Below are 21,660 nucleotides of genomic sequence, written 5' to 3'. Positions count from 1 at the left end.
CAAACCGAACGTTGGTACTCGATTTATCCTCCTAATTAATTATCGGCTCCGTTGCAGCAGTTTAACTGCAACCTATTATTTCCACGCTGTTCATTTCCACTCGATCTTAATAGCTGCAGACATTTTCTCTTTTTTCTTTCGGAATAATGAAAAATTCTGTAGAGGAGCGTGCATCATAAGCATGACTTGGTTCAGGAACCCTCTAAATATTCAAATAATCACCGAATGGGACTCATAATCCAGCGGCGTGTCGCGCCTATCGTTCCGAGCACGAAAGATAAATAGAGGCCGAGGGGGCCAGCGGGCCGGCCTCACCCCCGAGGGCATTACGTCGCTCGTTTCCTTTCACGTGCAGGTTTACCTGGAATTTGCATCGTCGCGCCGGTGCAACGTCCCATCGAGCGGATATTCCGATGCCCTGTCTACGCCCCTCAGCTTCCGTTCCGATGGTACATACATCAGTTGCCGCTCCAAAATGCGAATGTTGTGTCTGGGACAAAAAGAAATTACCGATTTCTTCAACACCCACGCTCCACGTTGACCCGTCCTACACTTTCGCAATTTATTTTATTTTTTTTTTCTTTTTCATTGACATCCGTACATGAAATCGGCTTTACGTTCAACGTTTAATACACGTAGTGACGATCACGATTGGAATTGTGTTACTCTATACGGTTTGAATTTCTCGCGTTTTGGGTGGAGAGAAAGTCGCGTGATTTCGATAGTGAAACTACCATCGCGTGCTGACTGTTTCAAGTTCTTTTTTTTTAACCAGATGTTTCGAGCTTCTTTTCTTAAGCCCGGCCTTTGTACCCAGCAATTTTAATTGTGGTTGTAATTACTCCCGGCCAGATGGGATAATAATCAAACGAGGTGGAAAAGTTGATATAACTGTGCTGATAAGAACGAACTAATTTTACAAGAGCTGGTTTGAAATTAAATGAAAAGCCTATGGTGACTAAGCGTTATGACCAGGGGCTGATAATAATTCGTCGTGTGATAAGAAATATTATAAGAGGAAAAAATTGCTCTGATAATAGTAATGAAAGGGTTGAATTATAGTAGAAGTGAAAATCCGCTTCTTCTTCCTAAACTTGGTGGGAAACAGGTTCGATATCGTTTTGAATTTATTGCGTGGTTATCGAACGTAGAATAAAACAATTTTCAGTTACGCAGAAACACGCGAGCTACTTCCAGTAGTTTCCCGAACCCGACGAAGTAAACCAAAAATAATCAACAGAGAATAGCGGTAGTCGGCGCTGATAGCTTTAGCCGATGCGGAGAAAGTTCTGTCAACTCGGCGGGGAAAATATTTTAAGAGAAAATTAGGTTTGCTAAATTAAGTTTCGATGTAACTTCACCGATGACCCCGATTTCGTTTCACCGAAGTTTCTCACATTTCCCGCGACCGTATTTTAATCAAAATTTATTTGCAACGTCGATACCTATTACCGGACACGGCCGGGCGCTCCGTACAAGTATTAACTTAATAAACTCTCTCGTTTAAGAAAGAAAACTATTTTTATTATATTAAAATTCGCTTAACTTACCGCGTCACGTGTCTCAGTTGATTTTTCGGTCATTAAAAACTGTGGCATGAAGAGAATTAATTGAAGCCAACTGGAATATGAAATTAATCGCGACGCACTTAAAAAATGCAAACGCAATCTCGGCCGGCATTCTATCTCCGCGTTTATTTTTCATTTGCAAATCTAATAACGCGCAGGTAAAATGCAATTGGAAGAATCGTCGGCGGTGGTTACCGAATTAGGATCGTTCCCGCGAGGGTTCTCGGTTGGAATCATTTCGGCGTGTATATTTCCAAGGAAGCGTGGTAATTCCTCGAGACAGGAACCGTTCAGCGTTCCCGTAACTGCGTCTAATTGAATTCGGAAGCGCATATGCCAATTGTTCGTCGGTGCGCTGACATACTGATATCCACCAAGCTGGGAAATATTCCGGTATCGATCGCAGCTACCTGTGAAATTCTCTGCGAATATGTACAGCGCGAAACCGTCGCTGATGAAAACTTCATCGCGCCGAAGTCAGATCCATCCGGGAATTTCGTCCGAAAAGAATCTGCGGTTATTAGCCCCGCGTGTGCAACTACATTTCTCGTGTCCATTTTCCTCCACGATGTCTTATAATTTATTATAATAACATTGTAGATTTACATGTGACAACTGATAACAATCGTTTATATATTTTGTTAATCACCCAACATGCATAAATTATATTGAATATCCCTTCGTAATAAATGACACGAAATCAGAAATTGGATCAATATTTAAATAGGAGTCTCCTTTGCGGAATGTAATAAATAACTCGCGCAGTTATTAAACTATGCAGACAATTTATATTCATTTGCGATTAATATTGCACCGTCTTCTCTTTTGCTACCAATAAACTCCAAGTTTATTAGCTTATTATGAAATCGAATAAACTTTTTCGATCAGCTTGAGAATCTCGCTAGGAATTTCATTTTTCCTGTGCAAACTAATTATTTCTCGTTGGCAACTTCGCTTACATACAGACGCTAAACATTTCGTAAAATAATTAATTGAAGAGTGTAAATTTTTAAATGGATTTTTCTCGTGTGTTGGTCGGTCGAATGAGATTTTCTTTTGATTTCTTTTACAGGAATCTAAGTGGTGTCTCTTAAGAAGACGGCAAGATGTTACTGCAAGCAGACAAGAAAAGACGACAGCAGGCTGTGCATCTACGAGAATTCTCTGGTTGAAATAGGTGAGTAATAAGCGAGGCAGAATACTTGAAATATCCTATTAAACGAGAAATAAGATTCAGTGTGACATGAATATCTGGGCAAATAAAATTGAGTTCTAATAGGTAACGTAATTAGTTGGAGATTACTGACGTAATTCCAATTCGTTTTGACTAATACTTACAAGTGAAATTACCCAAGTTTCACTTGCTTTGGGACGTTCTCGGGTTGCAGAATTAAAATCAAATATACTTAGTATATGTCATCTTCATAGATTGTACATTATTGTAAAAATTACTATTTTTTGGAAGATCTTTCCCCAAAAATTAATTATTAAAAAATTAAAGAAAAGATTATTCATTTGGAATAATTTTCATCGAAAATAGAATTTCATTTAAATTAATAGTCATTTCTTTGAATAACTTAAACAATTCGGTTTGGCATTGATAAAATTCGAGTTGGAAATGCTTCCATAACCGAATTGGATGCAATTTCCATGAACTCTTCTTACGACCGTTCCTTAGAGATTTTCGATAGAATTGAGATCCGATAAACAGGCTAGCCACTGGGAAACATTCATATTCTGTTTTAAATATTATTAAAACATCCACGAGAACGAAAAGGTGGCTTTATGGAAATTTCAAGCAGCGTACTTATCAGCTTTAAACATGAAATCAGTTTAGTCTTCCTTTATCTCTAGTTGGCTGAAATTTTGTCCCAGCAAATAAATGCATGAGCAGAGCGCACGAGTTTAACCCCCTTTTACCGGTACGTGTAAAATCCGTCTGTACACGCACTCGTGCAGTGCACATAGAATAGTCCGGGAACGAAATTTTGATTTGCATGCGTATTGTTTGACCCTGGTTCGGTTTTTTTTCGCCGATGCCACGAACTGTGCAATGAAACCTATACGTTTTTTAATCTCTACAGGATTCTCTTGTCTATACACGCTTTTTAACGCTCGCGTTGTCGCCCCGACTTGGTGCGTCCGCCCGTTCGAGTTCGCGCCGCGTCCCGTGAAATCTATACCTTTGCGCGTCGATGGGATGGTTGTTCCGCGATTTCGAATCGTTTCGGTTAATTCCCATAGTTCTGGACGAATCGACCGTCTACGGGACAAAGCGGTCGCTCGCCGAAACAAGTTCATTGTGTGCGGACGATTCCATCGGTCGATCTCTTCTTTTCCTGTTTGATCAATTTGATTCGCTACCGTCTGTGTTCGCAAATACTGTTTCTGTTACTGTTGAATAAAACTGGCCTCAACACGTGAATAAAATATGAGAAATCAAAAGCCTCATTAACGACTCATTCTCATTGTCAGTGCAAAACATATTTTAAGATGCGCGTGGTTGATAAGAGAAAAGAATAAATGTGCAGATCGTTCATATTTTATAGGTGTAAAAAATGTACGACGAAACAGTTTTCATTCCGCGAAAACAATAGAGCCCTTCGAGCGGGGCCGAATCCATAAATCAACAAGCCTCTGGTAAAAGCTTTTACACTAATGAAAAAGAAATTCCTTTACTAAACGGTCGTCGTAAATTTATACACGCGAAATCCTTTTACACGCCAGCTTAAGCAAATTAGAAACGCTTTGCGGATGCTAAAAAAAGAGAAAGTAAAAAAGACTCATCGACCGTTTGAGACCAGTAAAAAGGCCGGACGTTTGCGGGATCTCGAAAGAAAATCGGAATAAATTCAACAGGAACTCGGTGACAGCAATTTTGCGCTCCGTACGTGGGGATGCGTCGGGCGCATTAAAACGTCTCGCGGTTTCGCGTTGAACTCGCGGTGCGGGCAGGATGCGCGCGGCTGGCTTCCGCGGCAGGGTGTGAAAAAGTCATTCAGGAGTCGACCAGACTCGCGACACTTTGCGAGAACCTCTTTACGCTTCGAGTATAATGCGCGGCGCCGCCTTAACGGAGCGCCGCGCCGCCGCCGCCGCCGCGCGCAAACACGCGACTCCCTCGTTTAACGTACACTTGTTAATTAGCATTAGAAGGGAGAACGTGAGCGCCCGTGCTTCTTGTTCGCTTAGCCGGCGGAGTGGCTGTTAATGCACCGAGCAAAAACCGTAGGAAGAATGGCAACCCGTTGATCTCACTCCGGCTCGTCTTAACCTTGGACGTTAAAAAAACAACAGTTTTACTCTCGACGGCGTGGACTAGCGGCTGATCGATTCGCTGGTTTCCGGTAAAGTGTAATCTGTTTCGAGTATTACTAAACACGGGCAACTTCCTTCTCGACCGTATGGCAGATTACGCGCACGCAAACGAATCTTTGTCGCTGTGTGCATCGTTATTCTCATGGCTAATTAACGTGCAGACGACGGTTGGTTTACGATAATGATGTGGAGACGGGATGGGGTGACCGCGGGTGCTGAGCTTTACGAATGCAACTTAAGGATGTATTGGCTATACAGTCAATCCCAAAAGTTTATGCACTTTAGAAACGCATTTTTTAAAAAGAAATCAGACGTCGGAAGAACATTGCTAATAATAAACAACAAAAAAAAATTTTCGATTTTTCCGAGATTTTTCCAAGGGGGTACCCCTTCAATTTCTTCCAAATTTTCGTTTTTAGCCAATAACTTCTAAACCGTTGAATCTACGGGAAAATTGCATCAGACCTTTCTTGTAGAGGACGACGAGATCTACAATTTCCATGTAAAAGTTTCTTGCTAGCGTCAATAGTTAACGAGTAATTTGCAAAAAACTGTTTTTTCGTTTTTCGTCAATAACTCGGTAAATATTAATGCTAGCGAAGAACTTTTATACAGAAATTATAGATCTCGTCGTTCTCTACAAAAAAGGTCCTATGCAATTTTCTCGTAGATTTAACGGTTTAGGAGTAATTAAGGAAAAATGAAATTTTTTGCCAAAAGTTCGCCGTTTCGACGCTGGGATGGTCGGATTTTGTCAACATCAATAAAATGCCAAATAATCATACGTAACTCGTTAAATATCGAAGTTCGAAGAAAAAAACAACTTTTAATTAATATTTCGAAATATCTGAGAGCGCAGATACTTCGTCGATCGCGGGCATTGATTATAAAATAAGTTTCAAATTACAACTTTCGAATGAGAAACCGATAGTCAGCGTTGGCATTACTTCCACGTACGCAGTCGGATATATCGATACGTCACTCACGGAAAGTTTCGTCTGATAAGGGGTGCGAGGCTAGACGGAATTTTCGTGGACTCGCGTGACCGTGGCCGTGCTATCGGTGCTCATCGTTATGCCGACCGAAATGGATCCGATCAGCAATCTACGGGCTCGCGGAAGGTAGAAAAAAAAGGGTATATCACGCGACCGTCGCGTCACGAGAAATGAAATGCGTAAACTGTACGAGACGGGAATCAAAATGTAATCGAGTTGCTGCGCGCCGAGAGGGCAGCGAGTGAAACGTGTCAAAATTTGACGAGTGCAGATGACAAGGCGAAGAGGAATCAAGTTTATACTGTTTGCAAATTGTGTTTGAAGAGTTTATTTCGATAGTCGCGACACTGACTCCCGTAGGAATTTCGGCAATGGGAAAATTTGTCATCTGTACGTTCACTAGAGCTTTTTAAGTGTCCCATGAAACAATGAATTCGACGTGTGAATGAGAGTAACTATTGTATATCAATTATTCTTAAAAAGGTGAAAAAATGGGGAAACATGTGCAAGAAATGGTTTATATATAAAAATTTAAGTATATTTAAAATAAAGAATTTATTCATCAGAAAATTAGAGTTAATAATAAGAATTGAATTGGAGAGAAAGCAAAGAGCAAAATGTCAGAGTTTGCTTGCACAAGGGAGACCATGGTGGAAATTGGAATTGTATGCATTGCATGGAATTGTACCGATTTATTGACCACTGCAATCTGTCTCGCGAAGCATAAGCACAGTGCTTTTGAAAGGAACGGATTTACCTAAACTACCTACAGACGACAGACCGCCCAAAGTATAGAACGCAAGCCCTGGTCAATTCTTTTTTATTTCAATAGAACCATTTTAATCGTCATTTATCGTAATATTCATATCTGTATATTCTCCCATTTATTGATCATCTGTTCGTATGATCAACGGCTTCGGTAGCCACGAGTGGCGACGAAAATACATTCCAATATCTATGCATTCGCATAGATCTACGCATTTTCAACCAGATAGTTCGGGATTTTTCCGATTGTACTTGCAAAGCGCGGATCACGTCATGTTTCACGGGGTTGTGGAATTAACTGGACCACGAATATAGGAAAAACACGGATCGAGTTCTCGCCGCGCGCGACGCAATCGAAATCGTTGGTAGATCGTTTGCGCGAATCTGCAGGATAAATTTCTGCCATCGAAAACCAGTCAATCGCCGATGGACGAACGCGAGAAATAACAAATAATAGGTTCAAGTAAATGATGTTGACGTGTAATGAACAATTAAATACGTTAAAAAAATATTTATACCCGATGGAATTGGTATTGTTAGCTCGGCAAATGTGCGAAATTGAGATTGTACATATATGCAGCGCTATATTTGGTAACACTGGTTCTGTAAATTTCACACGGCATATCGTATCAATTGTATGTGTAAATAATTGATCTTCCCTAACTATTTGTTCGGGCGCATCCAATCATCCAAAAGTAAAATAAAAAGAATAAATACGCGGTTTGAAACTAAAAGAACTTGAAAACACTGAATTCTGGGTTTGCTAACGAGCCGATCGATCTCCATTTTAAGTTTAATTTAATTAAAACTCTTGTTATTTTACGAGTGCAACAATGCGAGCAAGAGACATTAAAAATANTATCAAGCAAAAGGTTTGATCGCGATTATATTGAACTTAATTTTTTAAATGCAGAACGTATTTTACATTAAAATGCTGAAATACGTAGTAGAAAATAATTATATACTGGGATTATAATATTTCCGTAACATGATGATGTAATGAGAGCTTATTTTACAAGAGCGCTTGAAACGTAATTAATTATAATATGGACGTGTCGCAACGGTAGAGCGGTTCGTGTTAACTAACTTCGTTTTCGAAAGCAGAAATGCCATATTAACGTGGAACGTAATCCGAAAAAATTACCCAATAATGGTTTCTGTTAATTCATTTTAGTACTTCATATAAAATTACATTTAAATAGCTTCATAAATGGTATATTTTAGCTCACTGTAATGTGTAATATATCTCGTTAGAATTTAAAAGTCATCCACTCGTGTCTGCAATTATTCGTTCCATTTAAGAAGATCGTGCAAATCCTGGAATAGGGCAAATATTAAAAAATTTGATACGAACGAGTAACCTGATTTTGCATAGAGGTGGTAATCCTCCCACCTACTGTGTTAATCATTTTTGGCTACGTAACTGGCTGTTCTCAAATTGCGTGCGAAACGAGCGCGAAGCATAAGGGCCGGTGAACGAACGAACAAACGCACGACTTCTAGAGGTCTTTTAATTACTCGTTGCCCCGTGTCACGCGAACTTTCGTTTCCCGTCAGCCGTCACGTAATCGAGCTAACCACAAAGCAAATAAAAGATGCCGCCGCATGCTCACCGATATAAAGATTATGCGCGATAGACGTGTCGTTACCGAAGCTAGTGTGAGGGATAATACGTAGACTCGTAAAGGAATTATATGAGTCCAGGAAATGACATGCTGCTTTCTTTCTTTTGATATAACGTTTTACCTGGATGGGTCAAGATAACGCGGTTCGACGTAGATTATTCGAAACATTAAACTACACTATAATCAGGTTTCGAGTTTAATCATGTTCAGAGAGTTAATGATTTTAGAATTGGTAACTTGTGCGATATACAAATGGACAGGTGATAGTAATCCTCAGATAAGCAGATTTAAACACCCCTAACATCCTTTCACGGATTACCTCAAACATTTCCTGCGTTCTGCTATTATGAATAATATAGATCAGCTTAACACTAAACCTACCATGCACGGTGCAAACGATCCTCTTTAAGCCTTACTATTATAGAAGAAGTTTAAACGTGATTGTATAACAAAGAAAGATACTGTTCTCGTTATTCTGTACTTAGTTTATGTTTAGTTATGTTATAATATTTTTATTTTATATTCATTTTATGTGTAGTCATGTTAGTTAGCATTATGAATGTTGCAGGGTGGGTTAGTTTAATTTAGATATAATTTAATAGCAATAAGTGAAATTTGAAGGGTATGGAGGAATGAATATTTAAGTTGTTAAAAGTATAACCCAAGTCCTATTCTTTCTCTGGTAAAGTTAGGATAAAACTCATATCTGTTAGGAACACTTTTTGTTGCATTTATTTAATACGTTTATTATATTAAAATTATAGAAGATTACGGCAGTGAGTAGGAATTGGGAGATTTACTTATCAAACAGATTTTTATTTATGCTCACTTTCAAAGGATTCCATCGTTCGGCAGATACGCGAATAGCTTATTTATACTCCATTTACACTATGCGCGCTTGTGTATTTGCTTTTAGAGTCAACCCTCTGACAGATCTTGCAACCCTATACTGCGATATAGATGATGCCGTGACACTTGTAAAGCTCTTGAGCATTTGGACTTGAAGTCGCATATGTTCTCCAAGAGCATCCGAGTAAGAGTATTGCTTTCTTCCATCAGTTCACCCGCTGACAGTACAAAATATGATTTCACCTACTACCACCCTTCTATCTAAACTCTACATATCTGTTGTCTCCCCCGCGGTTGAACTGAAAATAACAGTGGACGTTTCATATTCTCAAACAAGCGTCATGTAAATTAACTAACGACGATAACTTGTACTCGTCGTACGTCGTTGAATTTGGAAAATTGAATCAGAAATCGCTCTATTTTCCCGGTTTACCGGCCGCACAAATCTCGTTCCGTAACTCTTTCACTTTACCGGAACGATAAGAAAAGAAAACTATAGATACTAAAGGGTATATCGGGGGTTGGGATACGACGGTGCCCGAGAGTGATTTCAAGGAAATTGAATTATTATTATCGAAAATGGTCGAGAAGTTCGTACGAAGACGCGGGGTTTCGTCAACGCGGTGTAACGAGACTTTTAAGGAGTGCTCGAACTCCGTTTTAAGGGCAACTCGGAAATTGTTTCCTGGTAGAGTTCGGGCGGTAGAAGAAATTAGAGTGATTCGGATGATTCGATCCGTGGATCCCCGCGAAAATAAGATACTCGCGGTTGTCGCAGAGCGAATGCTGGTCACGATCCACTCGGCGTAGCAATTCTGTCCGCGCAGAACGCATAAAGACGAGTTGTCAGTAAGGCTTCTAATATTGGAACTCGCGCGTCGTCGCTCGAACCGAAAAGCCGTGAGAGCAGCAGCAGCAGCAGCAGGATGATCGCCGAGTCCTCTTCACGTTCCTCGTTCCCTCTTTCTTTTCCTGTCTGTCTTCCGAGGAAACAGGGTCCACGATAAATGAGATTACGAGTTGTCGTTTCACGGAGCGTTATCGGAACGCGGAAAAACGATGCTTTCGGTAGACGAGTAGAAGCCAAGCACCGGGAATGGAAGACGTCGTTGAGGCGTAATCCAAACTCGATTCCGTACGAGTCGAGAACCGGTCTTGGCGATCGATTCCCGGGGAACAAGCTCCCATAACGGTCCCAGGGACGATCGTTTAAATCGTAAACGTGGCTACGATAATTGAAAATCGAGCGGTGACCGTTTTCCTAGCCGGGTGGGTCGAGCGAGCAACGACCGGATCCACCGCTTCCCTTACTTTCCGAAAAATCTTCCCGAGATTTCTTCGAACGGAAGACGTCGTCGGTTCGGCATAAAACGCCCGAGCGATGCGACGCGCTATTCGTTTCTCGCCTCGTTTCCTCGTCACGAATCCGCGCGGCGTCACACCGCCACCGCCGCCGCCGCCGGAATCGAACGGCTCGGCTCGTTCGATCGCTCGCCACCGCGTTCGACGACCGCATAAATTCGTAGATTCGAGCACCGGCGTCCGCGTAGTCTGGTCCAGCGATTTACAAGACGTATGGTCGGTTGTTAGCCTCCTAACGAGGGTTTAAGCTCCGACTGAGCGATGCCACTCGTTAACGCCGCCTGCTACGGCTGTACACTTAACTTTACGGATCCCCGAACGACGCCCGCGCTATCATTTTTGCACGACGTCCCTTGACATTGATCGCCATCAATGGGATTACCCTCTTCGGCTCTTTTTTTTCCCACGCCTCGCTGTTAAACGCTGTCGTTCCTTATTCGTCCCCGTCCCGGCGCCAGTCGTTTCGAAATTCAGGACGTACTCTATTCTTCTGCTCCGTGTACCGGCGTCCGCGGTATCGCGCGCGAAAGCTCGGAAACGGCGCGAAGAGTTCGTGACCGGGGAGACAAAGCCGAAGGCTGATCGTCTTCCCGGCGTACTTCCTTGTCCGTGGATCGCGCGTAATTTGCTGCGAGATCGGGATGCTCCGTAATGGACAAAAATTTCAACGCTTTTTCTCGCCGACGAGATTGTTACCCGGGGCGAGAATAGCGGTACGTCGTTGTGAGAGCTTTGGGAGATTGTGAACTGCGAGGAAGTTTTTAGAAACACTTCGGTCCACGGCTCGCGGTTCGATGGCTCCAAGTGGATTGCTGGAAAGATTGCGGGCACGGATTCAATCCGGAGGCTCTTCCGATGTTGCATTATTGATAAATGTATTCTGAAATGCGCTAGTGGTGCAAGTCAAGCTTTTAAGACGTTAAATTCTATGTACTTTTTATTATTTATTATTATTATTATATTGTAGTCTTACATTTCTATTTTGATAAGATTACTTATTTACGGAAGTGCCCTAAGCGGTTAAACTTTGTTCCCGGGGAAACACTTTTTTCACTTAAGATTGTATGAGCCATAAGATGTATGCCGAAAGTTTAAGACATGTAACAAAAAGGTATGTTCAATATTTGGAGCAATGAAATTTTTAAAAAAGTAATATTTACACGGCGCCAGTCGTTTCGAAATTCAGGACGTACTCTATTCTTCTGCTCCGTGTACCGGCGTCCGCGGTATCGCGCGCGAAAGCTCGGAAACGGCGCGAAGAGTTCGTGACCGGGGAGACAAAGCCGAAGGCTGATCGTCTTCCCGGCGTACTTCCTTGTCCGTGGATCGCGCGTAATTTGCTGCGAGATCGGGATGCTCCGTAATGGACAAAAATTTCAACGCTTTTTCTCGCCGACGAGATTGTTACCCGGGGCGAGAATAGCGGTACGTCGTTGTGAGAGCTTTGGGAGATTGTGAACTGCGAGGAAGTTTTTAGAAACACTTCGGTCCACGGCTCGCGGTTCGATGGCTCCAAGTGGATTGCTGGAAAGATTGCGGGCACGGATTCAATCCGGAGGCTCTTCCGATGTTGCATTATTGATAAATGTATTCTGAAATGCGCTAGTGGTGCAAGTCAAGCTTTTAAGACGTTAAATTCTATGTACTTTTTATTATTTATTATTATTATTATATTGTAGTCTTACATTTCTATTTTGATAAGATTACTTATTTACGGAAGTGCCCTAAGCGGTTAAACTTTGTTCCCGGGGAAACACTTTTTTCACTTAAGATTGTATGAGCCATAAGATGTATGCCGAAAGTTTAAGACATGTAACAAAAAGGTATGTTCAATATTTGGAGCAATGAAATTTTTAAAAAAGTAATATTTACACAGGAGTAAGGTTTATGAAATTGTTCGATGTGTATTTTTCAGTTAATCATATTTTACTCTCGGGAAACATGAACCCTCCAAGGTGTTCGCACCTATTTTAATCGAATCGTATTTTTCCCTCAGACTTCATGTACCCTATTTATTTTTATCGATAACAATGATATTATAAAAAAAATAGAGGAAGTGTTTCCCAAACGAGGTTTACTCCAAAAATATTTAACTCATCTTTAAAAATTATGTGGGTGGGACGTTAATAAAACCCTATGACGGCAGAATGCGCACGCGATCCAACGTGATTTTGCGGTATCTTCACGTTGTAATATGATGAATTAGAAATTAGCTAATGTCATGCCAAGGGTAGAAAATACGTAAAAATATTGGAACATCTTTAATTAATTAATTAAATTTACAACGAATGAATTCCTAAAGATAAAAGTGTCTTTTCTCCCAAGTTATTTCATGCGTAGATGCGTTTGAAATAAATTTTAACCGAAAAAAGGTATTCTGGAAACGAAGTCCAGCTCTGTAAGCTAACATTAACGCGCAACAGTGGCTGCCGTAGAGAAAGAATTTTTAATATGCACAAAAAAAGGTTGTTGTTCTTTCAAGGTTCGTTATTTATTGTCCGTACGTGAAGTAAAGAGAGAATAATTAAAAAGCACAATTACCATTACTGAATCTTCTGTACGCGGCCCGACGCGAGGGCGGCGGCGTCACGAATGTTTTCAGCTGGTTTTCCCGAAACGAAATTTCACCCGGCGTCGAGGCTACGGCCACGACGTGACGGGCGAGTCGAGATTTTTTCAAACGCGTGCGAGAGGTCTCCGTGCTCGACCTCACGCTCGTTTTTTCGGTCCGCGGCGGCGCGTTATCCAGCTTTTGTGAACGTCCCGTTTCCGTAGCCGCTCTCGACCGAAAGAGCTCGCCGCCTTTTCCTTTTCAAATAATTCAGTATCCGCGAAGCCGAGAAATTTGTAACTACGCGGGTTTCCTTTCGCGAGGGACCACCGTCGATGTTGACCAAAAGAAGAAAAAAAGAGAACGCCGTTCTTAACGAGTGAACTAAACACGCGGCCACGTGAAAAAAACGTGGCGAAGTAAAAGGGGAAAAAGGAATTCGCTCTCTCGGCTCGTTCGAGTTCCATGCGAACTTTCGAACCCCTCCGTTTTTTAGATTAATCCCACGACGGCGCGCCGCTTTTTGTTTAAATTTACCCTCGTCCGGGAAATTACGTTAATTATGAAGATGGCTTGTCAAAAGCGCGCTCGCGTTCCTGATTTCGTTACTGCGAGCCGCTCCGGGGGAAACTGAAACCGGTGGCAAAGGTTACAGCGCCGCTCCGGCGCAATTTCGTTTCAATAGGCCGGTTGCGTTTGTGAAATATGCAAGTTAAAAGTTTCCGCCGATTACTTTACCCATTTCATAGTAGGTTTATGCAATTTTCCTTTTTTTTTTTTCAAATGAGAGCACTACGCGGAAATTAAATAAAAGCGAAGTACCTTTGCCAGAGGGGAAAAAAATCATTCAATATTTAGCGTTACGAATAAACCTTTCACCCGTTCTTTCATCTTCACCCACGACATTATCTCCCCAAAGTAACGTGAGTGACTCGGGATTTAATCGACCAGTCAGCGTATCTTAACGAGAATGGAAATACAATTAATTAGAGAGCTCGGGCAAAGGGCGAGCCAAAATTTCGGCTGCGCCTGTCAGCGTACTCGCTTTGTAAAAAAAAAAACCTGCAAACACACGCGGATGTACATACAACTCCCGCGGCGACGTACCGTGCCGAAGTATTATATGCGGGACAGTGAACAAAAGCGGACGACTACGCGTCCGCTTCTTACGTTCAGCCGGATTAGCTTCGTCGCTAGAACGAGCAGGCCGGGCCCCTGCGTTTTCAATTAAGCAAATGAAAATGCACCGAATCACCGTAGTTTTTTCGTCCCCGACCCCACGTCCCACCCTTCCGTAGCTCGCCGCGTCGGCTGACGAGCGTTTGGATCGCGACCTGCAGCCAGATTGCCCAGGGATTAACGTTTGCGTACACCTCGCACAGTTCTCTGTTGTTGACTTCATATTTATTCGTCGCAAGAAATCATTATTTTATGTTAACTTTATTACAGTTCGCTGAACCCAGTCAGAGTTTGGGTTGGTTAAAATAATTTTCGGTAGAATTTCTATATTATTAACGTTATGAATATTGTGTAAGATTAAATTCTGGTTAATGACTAGGACACAGTATAAGAATGAATCGTGAATGATAATGAATAGTGAATCGATTACTCTTGAAGTATACGAAATAGAAAAAAATTGTATACGACCTTTCTTATAATATTATTATTATATATATATAATAATATATTTTTTATTATATTCATATAATTCATGAAGCTGAAACTATTGATATTGATTGATTTGGCTTTCCTATTTTTATTGTTTTATGGTATCTCAGGCCCAGATCCGTTTATCCCTAAAGAGACCTGCATCGATGGATCGCAATTGTCCTCATTAAACTTCCCCTATTTTCTAATTCCTTTACAATTGTGTCGACGGTTAGAGATGACTCGACCGTCAATTTTCACAATGCTGACGTAAATCGGGTACGAGGTCATGAGGCGCGAGTTCATCCACGGTGGTTTGTTGCGAGTAGAATCAGACGTCGCGAGCCAGACGTCTCGCGTTGTCTAGAGTCTACAGTCTGGAAGAGACTGCGAGCATATTTGTCTTGGATGACTGAAACAAAACGCTTCTTCTTTGTTTCCTGACTCAGTAGATGGGTGAAAAGCGTTCGTTGTATTATTGTTGGTACAAATTTAATGGAGAAAAATAACCGTTTTGAGAAATGTTCCCCTAAATTGGGTATTGTAAATGGAATACACAATCTTACACAATCCAATTAAAACGCTGTTATGTGAAACTGCGAATAAATAAAATCTGTTCACATATAATTGAAGCAACGAGCAACGACATATGTAATTCTTTTTAAATAAATTTTGGACCATGTGAATATCAAGTTATTTACCGAAAGTATTAAAATACACGTGGGAACAATATACGGTTGGTTTACCAATCGGTTTTGCTGAAAATAACCTGCTATGTGATCCGAACCTCGATTTATTGGCTGCGGCATCGAAACAAGCGTCCGCGAATAATTTTCGTCATCTCCTCTCTCTGGACGATTTTTACCGTTCCGCTGACATTTTCCTATCCTGCCAATTTACCTTCAGCATTTAATGCTCTCTTCTCTCTGGCCAATCTTCTGCCACGATAATCCTCGCCGCGCATTTTCAATTTTTTTCCACGGAAGAGATGAACCCGGACGAGTGCGGCGAAGAAAATAAGATGAGAACGAATGACTAGAAGCCGGTGCGAGTGCCCACACACCCACACGTTCAATACCAGCGATTAGACCGCTGATTAAACTACGAGAAATATTGTGGATTATTTGGAAACTAGAATTTTAATAGAAATATTTCGAATTAGAAACGTTGTAATTCTGTTTAAAAGGTGAAACGGTTCGGTAACTGTTGCGGATCGACGTCGACGTCGGAGGTACGCGGCGCGGTGTGACACGATTGGCTATCAGCCGCGCGATGCTCGGCATCACAACGCGACACTGATTTATCATGCCTTGACGTACGACGTAGACGGATCGAGGACGTCGCAGGATAAAACGAATCGTCGCAATTGGCGGTGGCAGCCCGTGAGTTGTCGTTTGCGCCGCGCCACTTGTTTACGCTGCCCGTTATTCCACCCCGGGGACAAATAAAACTTGGTTAATAAATAAATGCATAAATATAGCGGCCGGCCGACAATTTGTTTCGGTTGCCTAACGGCCGCGATACGAGTGTACCTATCTACCCTTTTCTTGCATTCCGAACGGACCGACGCTCCTCGCGACGCGTGTGCATAAAAAAAAAAAAAAACGACGGGGACGAAGAGTCTTATTCTAATTATTATTATTTCATATATCGCCCTGTATATCGTTTTCTCTTTCCTCCATTCCTTCTCCCTCTTCCTCTCATTTATTTTAGATCTGCTTCTCCAATTTTATGCTGTACGCGTATTCTACCCTATCCCTTTACATGTCCTCTTATTCACCATTTCCTTATCCACCCTAAACCTTCACCTTCTCCATCTAGTACATTAATCATTCTCTCATTTTTCATAAAATATAAAATACGTAAAATTGTTTGTTAGATTAGAAACAGTTATCATGCAATGATCAATTGAGTGATTCATGGATGTCTGGATATTGACATGAAAATTTGAGCTCATTAAATTGAATGAAGCGATTGGTAGTTGTTTAACTGATGGTTGAAAGCCAGATTGATTCCAATCCTGAATGCCACTGATTGACAGTTGATAGATAATTAATTAAACGACAAATTAACTGAGTCTCGAGGGCCCGTCTGCGTACCATAATCATTTTATCTCTCTGGTAAACCTCCCAGTGGAGATAGATGTGATGACTTACGGAGGCACGGCTCTTTTACCTTAATCTTAATTTTCTATCTCATTTCCAAAGCCGACTTACGAACGAACGCTTCCAGTCTAATTGACAGTATTCGTGAACGATCAAATATCCTACGCGGAAGCATCCCGGTTTAAGATCCATCATGATAACGTAGAAAGAAAGATTTTATATCCTGTCTAAGAGCTTCAACTGGATTGCAGGATCTTAAATGGAATTAGTAACATTTTCTTTGAATCTCTGAAAAGAACGAGATCTGCTTGTCAAAATAGTACTTAAAAAATTATATTCCATAGTAAAAAGTATGCTCTTGAATGTCCCTGTAAAATGAAAATAATCTTTTCGTTCGATTTCCCATTATTACTATCTGCCAAATTCATATCGGAACTTATTGAAACAGTCAGCCCGTCCCACGCGTTTAATAGACTCTTTTTTTATGGAGGGATTCCGTAATCGTCGCAGGGATTGAGGGCTAATATTTATAGCCGGGCATGATTTCAATATTTGAGCACGAGGAGTACTTAGCCGGGTAACTAACGTTGAACGGCGGGGCAGAACGAAAAGAAAACAGACGGCGCTGGCTCGAAACGGCTTTCATAATCCGCGAGCAGCTCGAATTCACGTCACGTTCAATTTTGAACGAACCGAACGCTCGCGGTAGCCATTTCGAATTTTTGCATTCTCATCATTTTATCAAATAATATGCAGAATAAATCCTGCGACGATTACTCACGTTTCTCAATAGTGCTTTTACTCTCATTAATTATAAAATAGAGTATGGCATTTTTTAAGGAAACGAGGTAGACAATTTTATAATTATGAAGAGGATTTAAATGGTGGACTGGAATTAAAATGAGGAGTAATCATTTCATTTTCTTAATAGTGCCCTTACTCTCATTAATTATAAAAAAGAGTATGGCAGTTTTAAAGAAAAGTAGGTAAATACATATTTTTAAATTAAAAAAATTCTAATGGTAGATTTCAATTAAAATGATGAATAATCATTTTATTTTCTCAATACTGCCTTTATTCTCATTAATTATAAAATAGAGTATGGCATTTTTTAACAAAAGTAGGTAGACATGTATTTTTAAAATTATGAAGAGGATTTCAAGTGAACGATTTTTCTTATCTTCTCTCTCTGAAAAATCATTCACACAGAATCACGACTGGTGTGACCGCGAACCGATTCGCAATATAAACCAAAGACGGGCTCATAAGATGCACGACAGGTACGAATCGAGTTCATGTGTTACGCCAAGTGAAACGAATCGACGGGATCATCGCTGGCAAGCAAACGTCGTGCATCAAAAACCGGTAGACGTGCGAGCCTTTTAACGTAATAACTCAGTGCTCTCTTTAACAGCGAAGTATTATGATCGCCGAGAGCCTTCGTTATCTGTATCTCCCTTATTCTACCCTTCAGTCAGTCGTTCCACGTTTCAATTTAAACGGCCTCCGAGGAATAGAAGGTCGTGAGGATTCTTTCCTGCCAGTCCGAATGTTTATATATGTACTTGCAGAATAACGTTGGTAGGTAATATCGATTTAATGCGCGTGTTGCTTAACCATGAATTTGCCCGAACGGTGCCGTAAATTATGGCAGATTAAGAATAAGCTTCACGTAAAATATGTATCAGTCGTATCATTATTTTCCCACTTCTTACGATGTTTCGTAGTACCTGAAATGAAACATAATTCTTCCTGTATTTCGTACACTTTCTGATGGATTCAATTGTTATTAAAAGTCACATTTTTCACAGTTTTAAATCATGCCTAGTACGTATGATAGATAGTGCAGTCGGAAAAATTGTCATGGTTATTTTTATCGCAGGTCTCAATGTAATTTATTAAAAATTGATATTTTGATCAAATAATTCCAGCGGAAAGCTCCGGACAGTTTGATTGATGATTTAATAACAGTTTATCATAACGTTCAATCGAAGTTGAATTAATGCCAATCGTACAACAAACGGGAAGAGAGAATGTGTATAAAATAATATACGAGGGTGTATTCAAAATAGCACTTAATACGTGAGAACTAGAGAATAATCCAGTATGTGTTGCGAGGTGATAACAAATTTTACAACTAAGTGAAGGGTAGATATCAATCTGTTGATAGCAATATTATTTATAACAGATTTAATCGAAAGGCCACGTGGCGAGGAGAAACAGCAAAGAATTTGCATACAAAGTTTTTAATGACAGTTCCTTACTTCAGTAATTTTTTACAAGCAAGCAATAAGTTTTATGGCATATATTAAGTCAGGGGATCAAATATTAAAGACGCTTATTGTTCTAATCTATACAAAAAAAGTGGAAGTTGTGATGTGAGTACGAATTGGAACATTTATCTAATTCACAAGTTTAATCGAAAGACCACGTGGCGAGTAAACACAGGAAAGAAAGAATGCATAGAAAGTTTTTAATCCGAAACGCTGCGATCCTCAAATAAAATGCAAATCTCTTACGTGAAACGCAAATAACAGACTCTCCCGTTTCATTTCGCCAATACTTCTTATCAGTTTTATCCACATTTCCGAGCATTCCGCTCCGGGAAACGATTTTCACCTCGTCGAAGAGTAGCGTGTATGACGCGTATAGACGTCAAATAATATTCATCGACGCTGATTTATCGCGGTCCGTCGACAGGGATCGATCGTCGGAACCGTCGGAGACGACAAAAGGCGACGGCGGCAGGACGGATCGTCTAAGTCCAAATTGTCGAGGCAACCGTGTCGCGTCGCGTCACCCCGTGAAGAAATAAAGGCTGACGTTACGTGCCAAGCCGGATTCGTAAACAGTTCGAGTCCCGTTCCTGCGACTACTCGTTCTCTGGAACGGAACGCAGGAGGTATCAGGAATAGCGAGGAAGAGGAGGAGGAGGAGAAGGCAGTTTGTTCCTCTCGCGGCTCGTTCTGTCGCGTGTCGAGGAATTGCGCGTAACGTTTGTCACGAAAACAGCCGTGAAATGTATGCGGCTGCCGTTCCCTCGGCGACCTTCTACCCAGTTTCCCGAGGAAGTTCCTCAGTCATTTTCCCCAGAGCGGCGGTTCTTAATCTGACGCTCCCCGGAGGGTCGCGAACAGCTCACGCGAATTCTCATGAAACCACTCCAATAGCAACTATGTATTTAATACGAATCCGTCGACCTCTTCTTCGCGAGCCACGGAAGCCGCAATTTTGCGAAACAATTTTGCGAAACAATTCCACGGATTTAAATATCTTTCAGAGTTCTGTTCGATTCCCTTCACAGTGAAATACGTTCGAAAGGGATTGGTAAGCAAAACGTGAAAAATAGCTGTGTCAGGAGGTCGAACAAATCTCTGTAAAAATATTATCTCTATTACGGAATGACACCGTGTGGCGTTGCACGGTCGAACGCGATCGCTCGCCGTTTCTCGCGGAGCGAAAAAAACAGTCCACGGTCCAACAACGGCGGGCGGCGGTGTTTCGCGCGAGAATGGGTGTCTCGCTTTAGCGGGTTCGTACCACTGAATACATTGTGCCGCTGCTCGGTACTCCCCGCGATTCTTCCCCGTTGCCTGTTTCCCAAGCCGTGCCCACCCACCGCGGCCGCTTCTCCCGTTTTTCTTCCATTCCCAGGATATCGCGTCGATACGATCGTAGTAAGCGTGCCGCGACGTATTCACAGGGCTAGCCTGCTACTCGGTGACTTTTCATTGTGATCGCGAGACACGGTCGCGCCTCCGTCGGTTTATCAGCCAGAGAAAGAGCCGGCTGATACAAAGGGGAGCACTTCACCGATTAGCATGCTCGTGGCACCGAAGGAATACTCTTGAGGAATTCGTCGGTCGAGTTCTTCCGGACGCGTCTGGGGGGATTAAACGGGGGATCACCGGACGTTTAATCGATCTCCCACGCAAATCTGAACGCGGTGTAAAGTGCATCGATTTTAGGTCAACGGGTTACGTACGAGTGCCTACCTCGGATGAATTCGGACGGAACGGTAACTTTGATAATCCGAACTAATTAGAGCGGGCAAACGTTTGAACGTGGACCGCTGAGAATTCACTGACTAATTGAAATTGTCGGGGGCCGATTGGAAAATTCTTCCCGCGTTCCAAAGGCAAGACCACGTTTTTTCCCCTGACACGTGGGATTTTATCGATTTGTATGTGCTTTGACTTCTCCTAATCAAAGTAAACTCGTGCATAAACGATCGCCGAGTATTTAATAAGAATAAAAAATTTGTTATACAAATTGCAGTATTGGAGTAATAATCCAAGAGCCTGCAATGATTTTGCTAACTATATTAAGGATGTCAAATATATAGTCCGAGTAAGAAATTTTCATTCAGTTTTGAGATCCGGTGATTGAACATTAAATTATTACAATATTGTAAACATGTGAGTTTGCATGTTGCTTCTGTCTAACTATATTATGTTTATTATCATGTTTTCATATATAGCAAGAAATAAATGAGTTTAGCTCGTGACATATGTACCTCACGATGTACATAGTAAAAGATTAGCAAGACAGAAAAATTTGTTACACGATGCACAGCATTAGAAAAAGTAGAACAATTAAATGTTCAAGGAAGTAAATATATAATTGTATTATTTAAAAATGATATCTCGTTAGAGAACTTACTTCTGCGTGATACGCTTCTCAAATAGCGTCCTCTGATCCGCAACAGTGATCGAAGTATCATAAGCTGACCAACAGACGGTCCCTAATAAATATGCAATCCCTCGATCCCGGTTTCTAACAAAGTTTCGTTCAGCAAAGTGTGTCCTGCATGGAATCTGATCATGCTATCGGATACTGATTCTTTAATTACGTTAATGTCCCTTTAATATGTAT

General features: G+C 41.4%; 1 protein-coding gene across 3 annotated transcripts in view; it reads left to right on the top strand.

The window, feature by feature from the left end:
• Positions 1 to 21,660, top strand: part of LOC108631875 (glutathione S-transferase D5-like) — a 147,815-nt gene that overhangs the window by 29,940 nt on the left and 96,215 nt on the right. For all 3 annotated transcript variants that reach the window (XM_026819208.1, XM_026819202.1, XM_026819201.1), the window contains one exon: positions 2,641 to 2,745. The gene's annotated coding sequence lies outside the window, so the exon portion shown is untranslated. The remainder of the gene's footprint in view (positions 1 to 2,640; positions 2,746 to 21,660) is intronic.

The sequence above is a fragment of the Ceratina calcarata genome, unplaced genomic scaffold (assembly GCF_001652005.2).
Source record: "Ceratina calcarata isolate Rehan_Ccalc_2016 unplaced genomic scaffold, ASM165200v1 scaffold97.2, whole genome shotgun sequence".
Lineage (NCBI taxonomy): Eukaryota > Metazoa > Arthropoda > Insecta > Hymenoptera > Apidae > Ceratina > Ceratina calcarata.
This window is presented reverse-complemented; position numbering and strand designations above follow the sequence as displayed.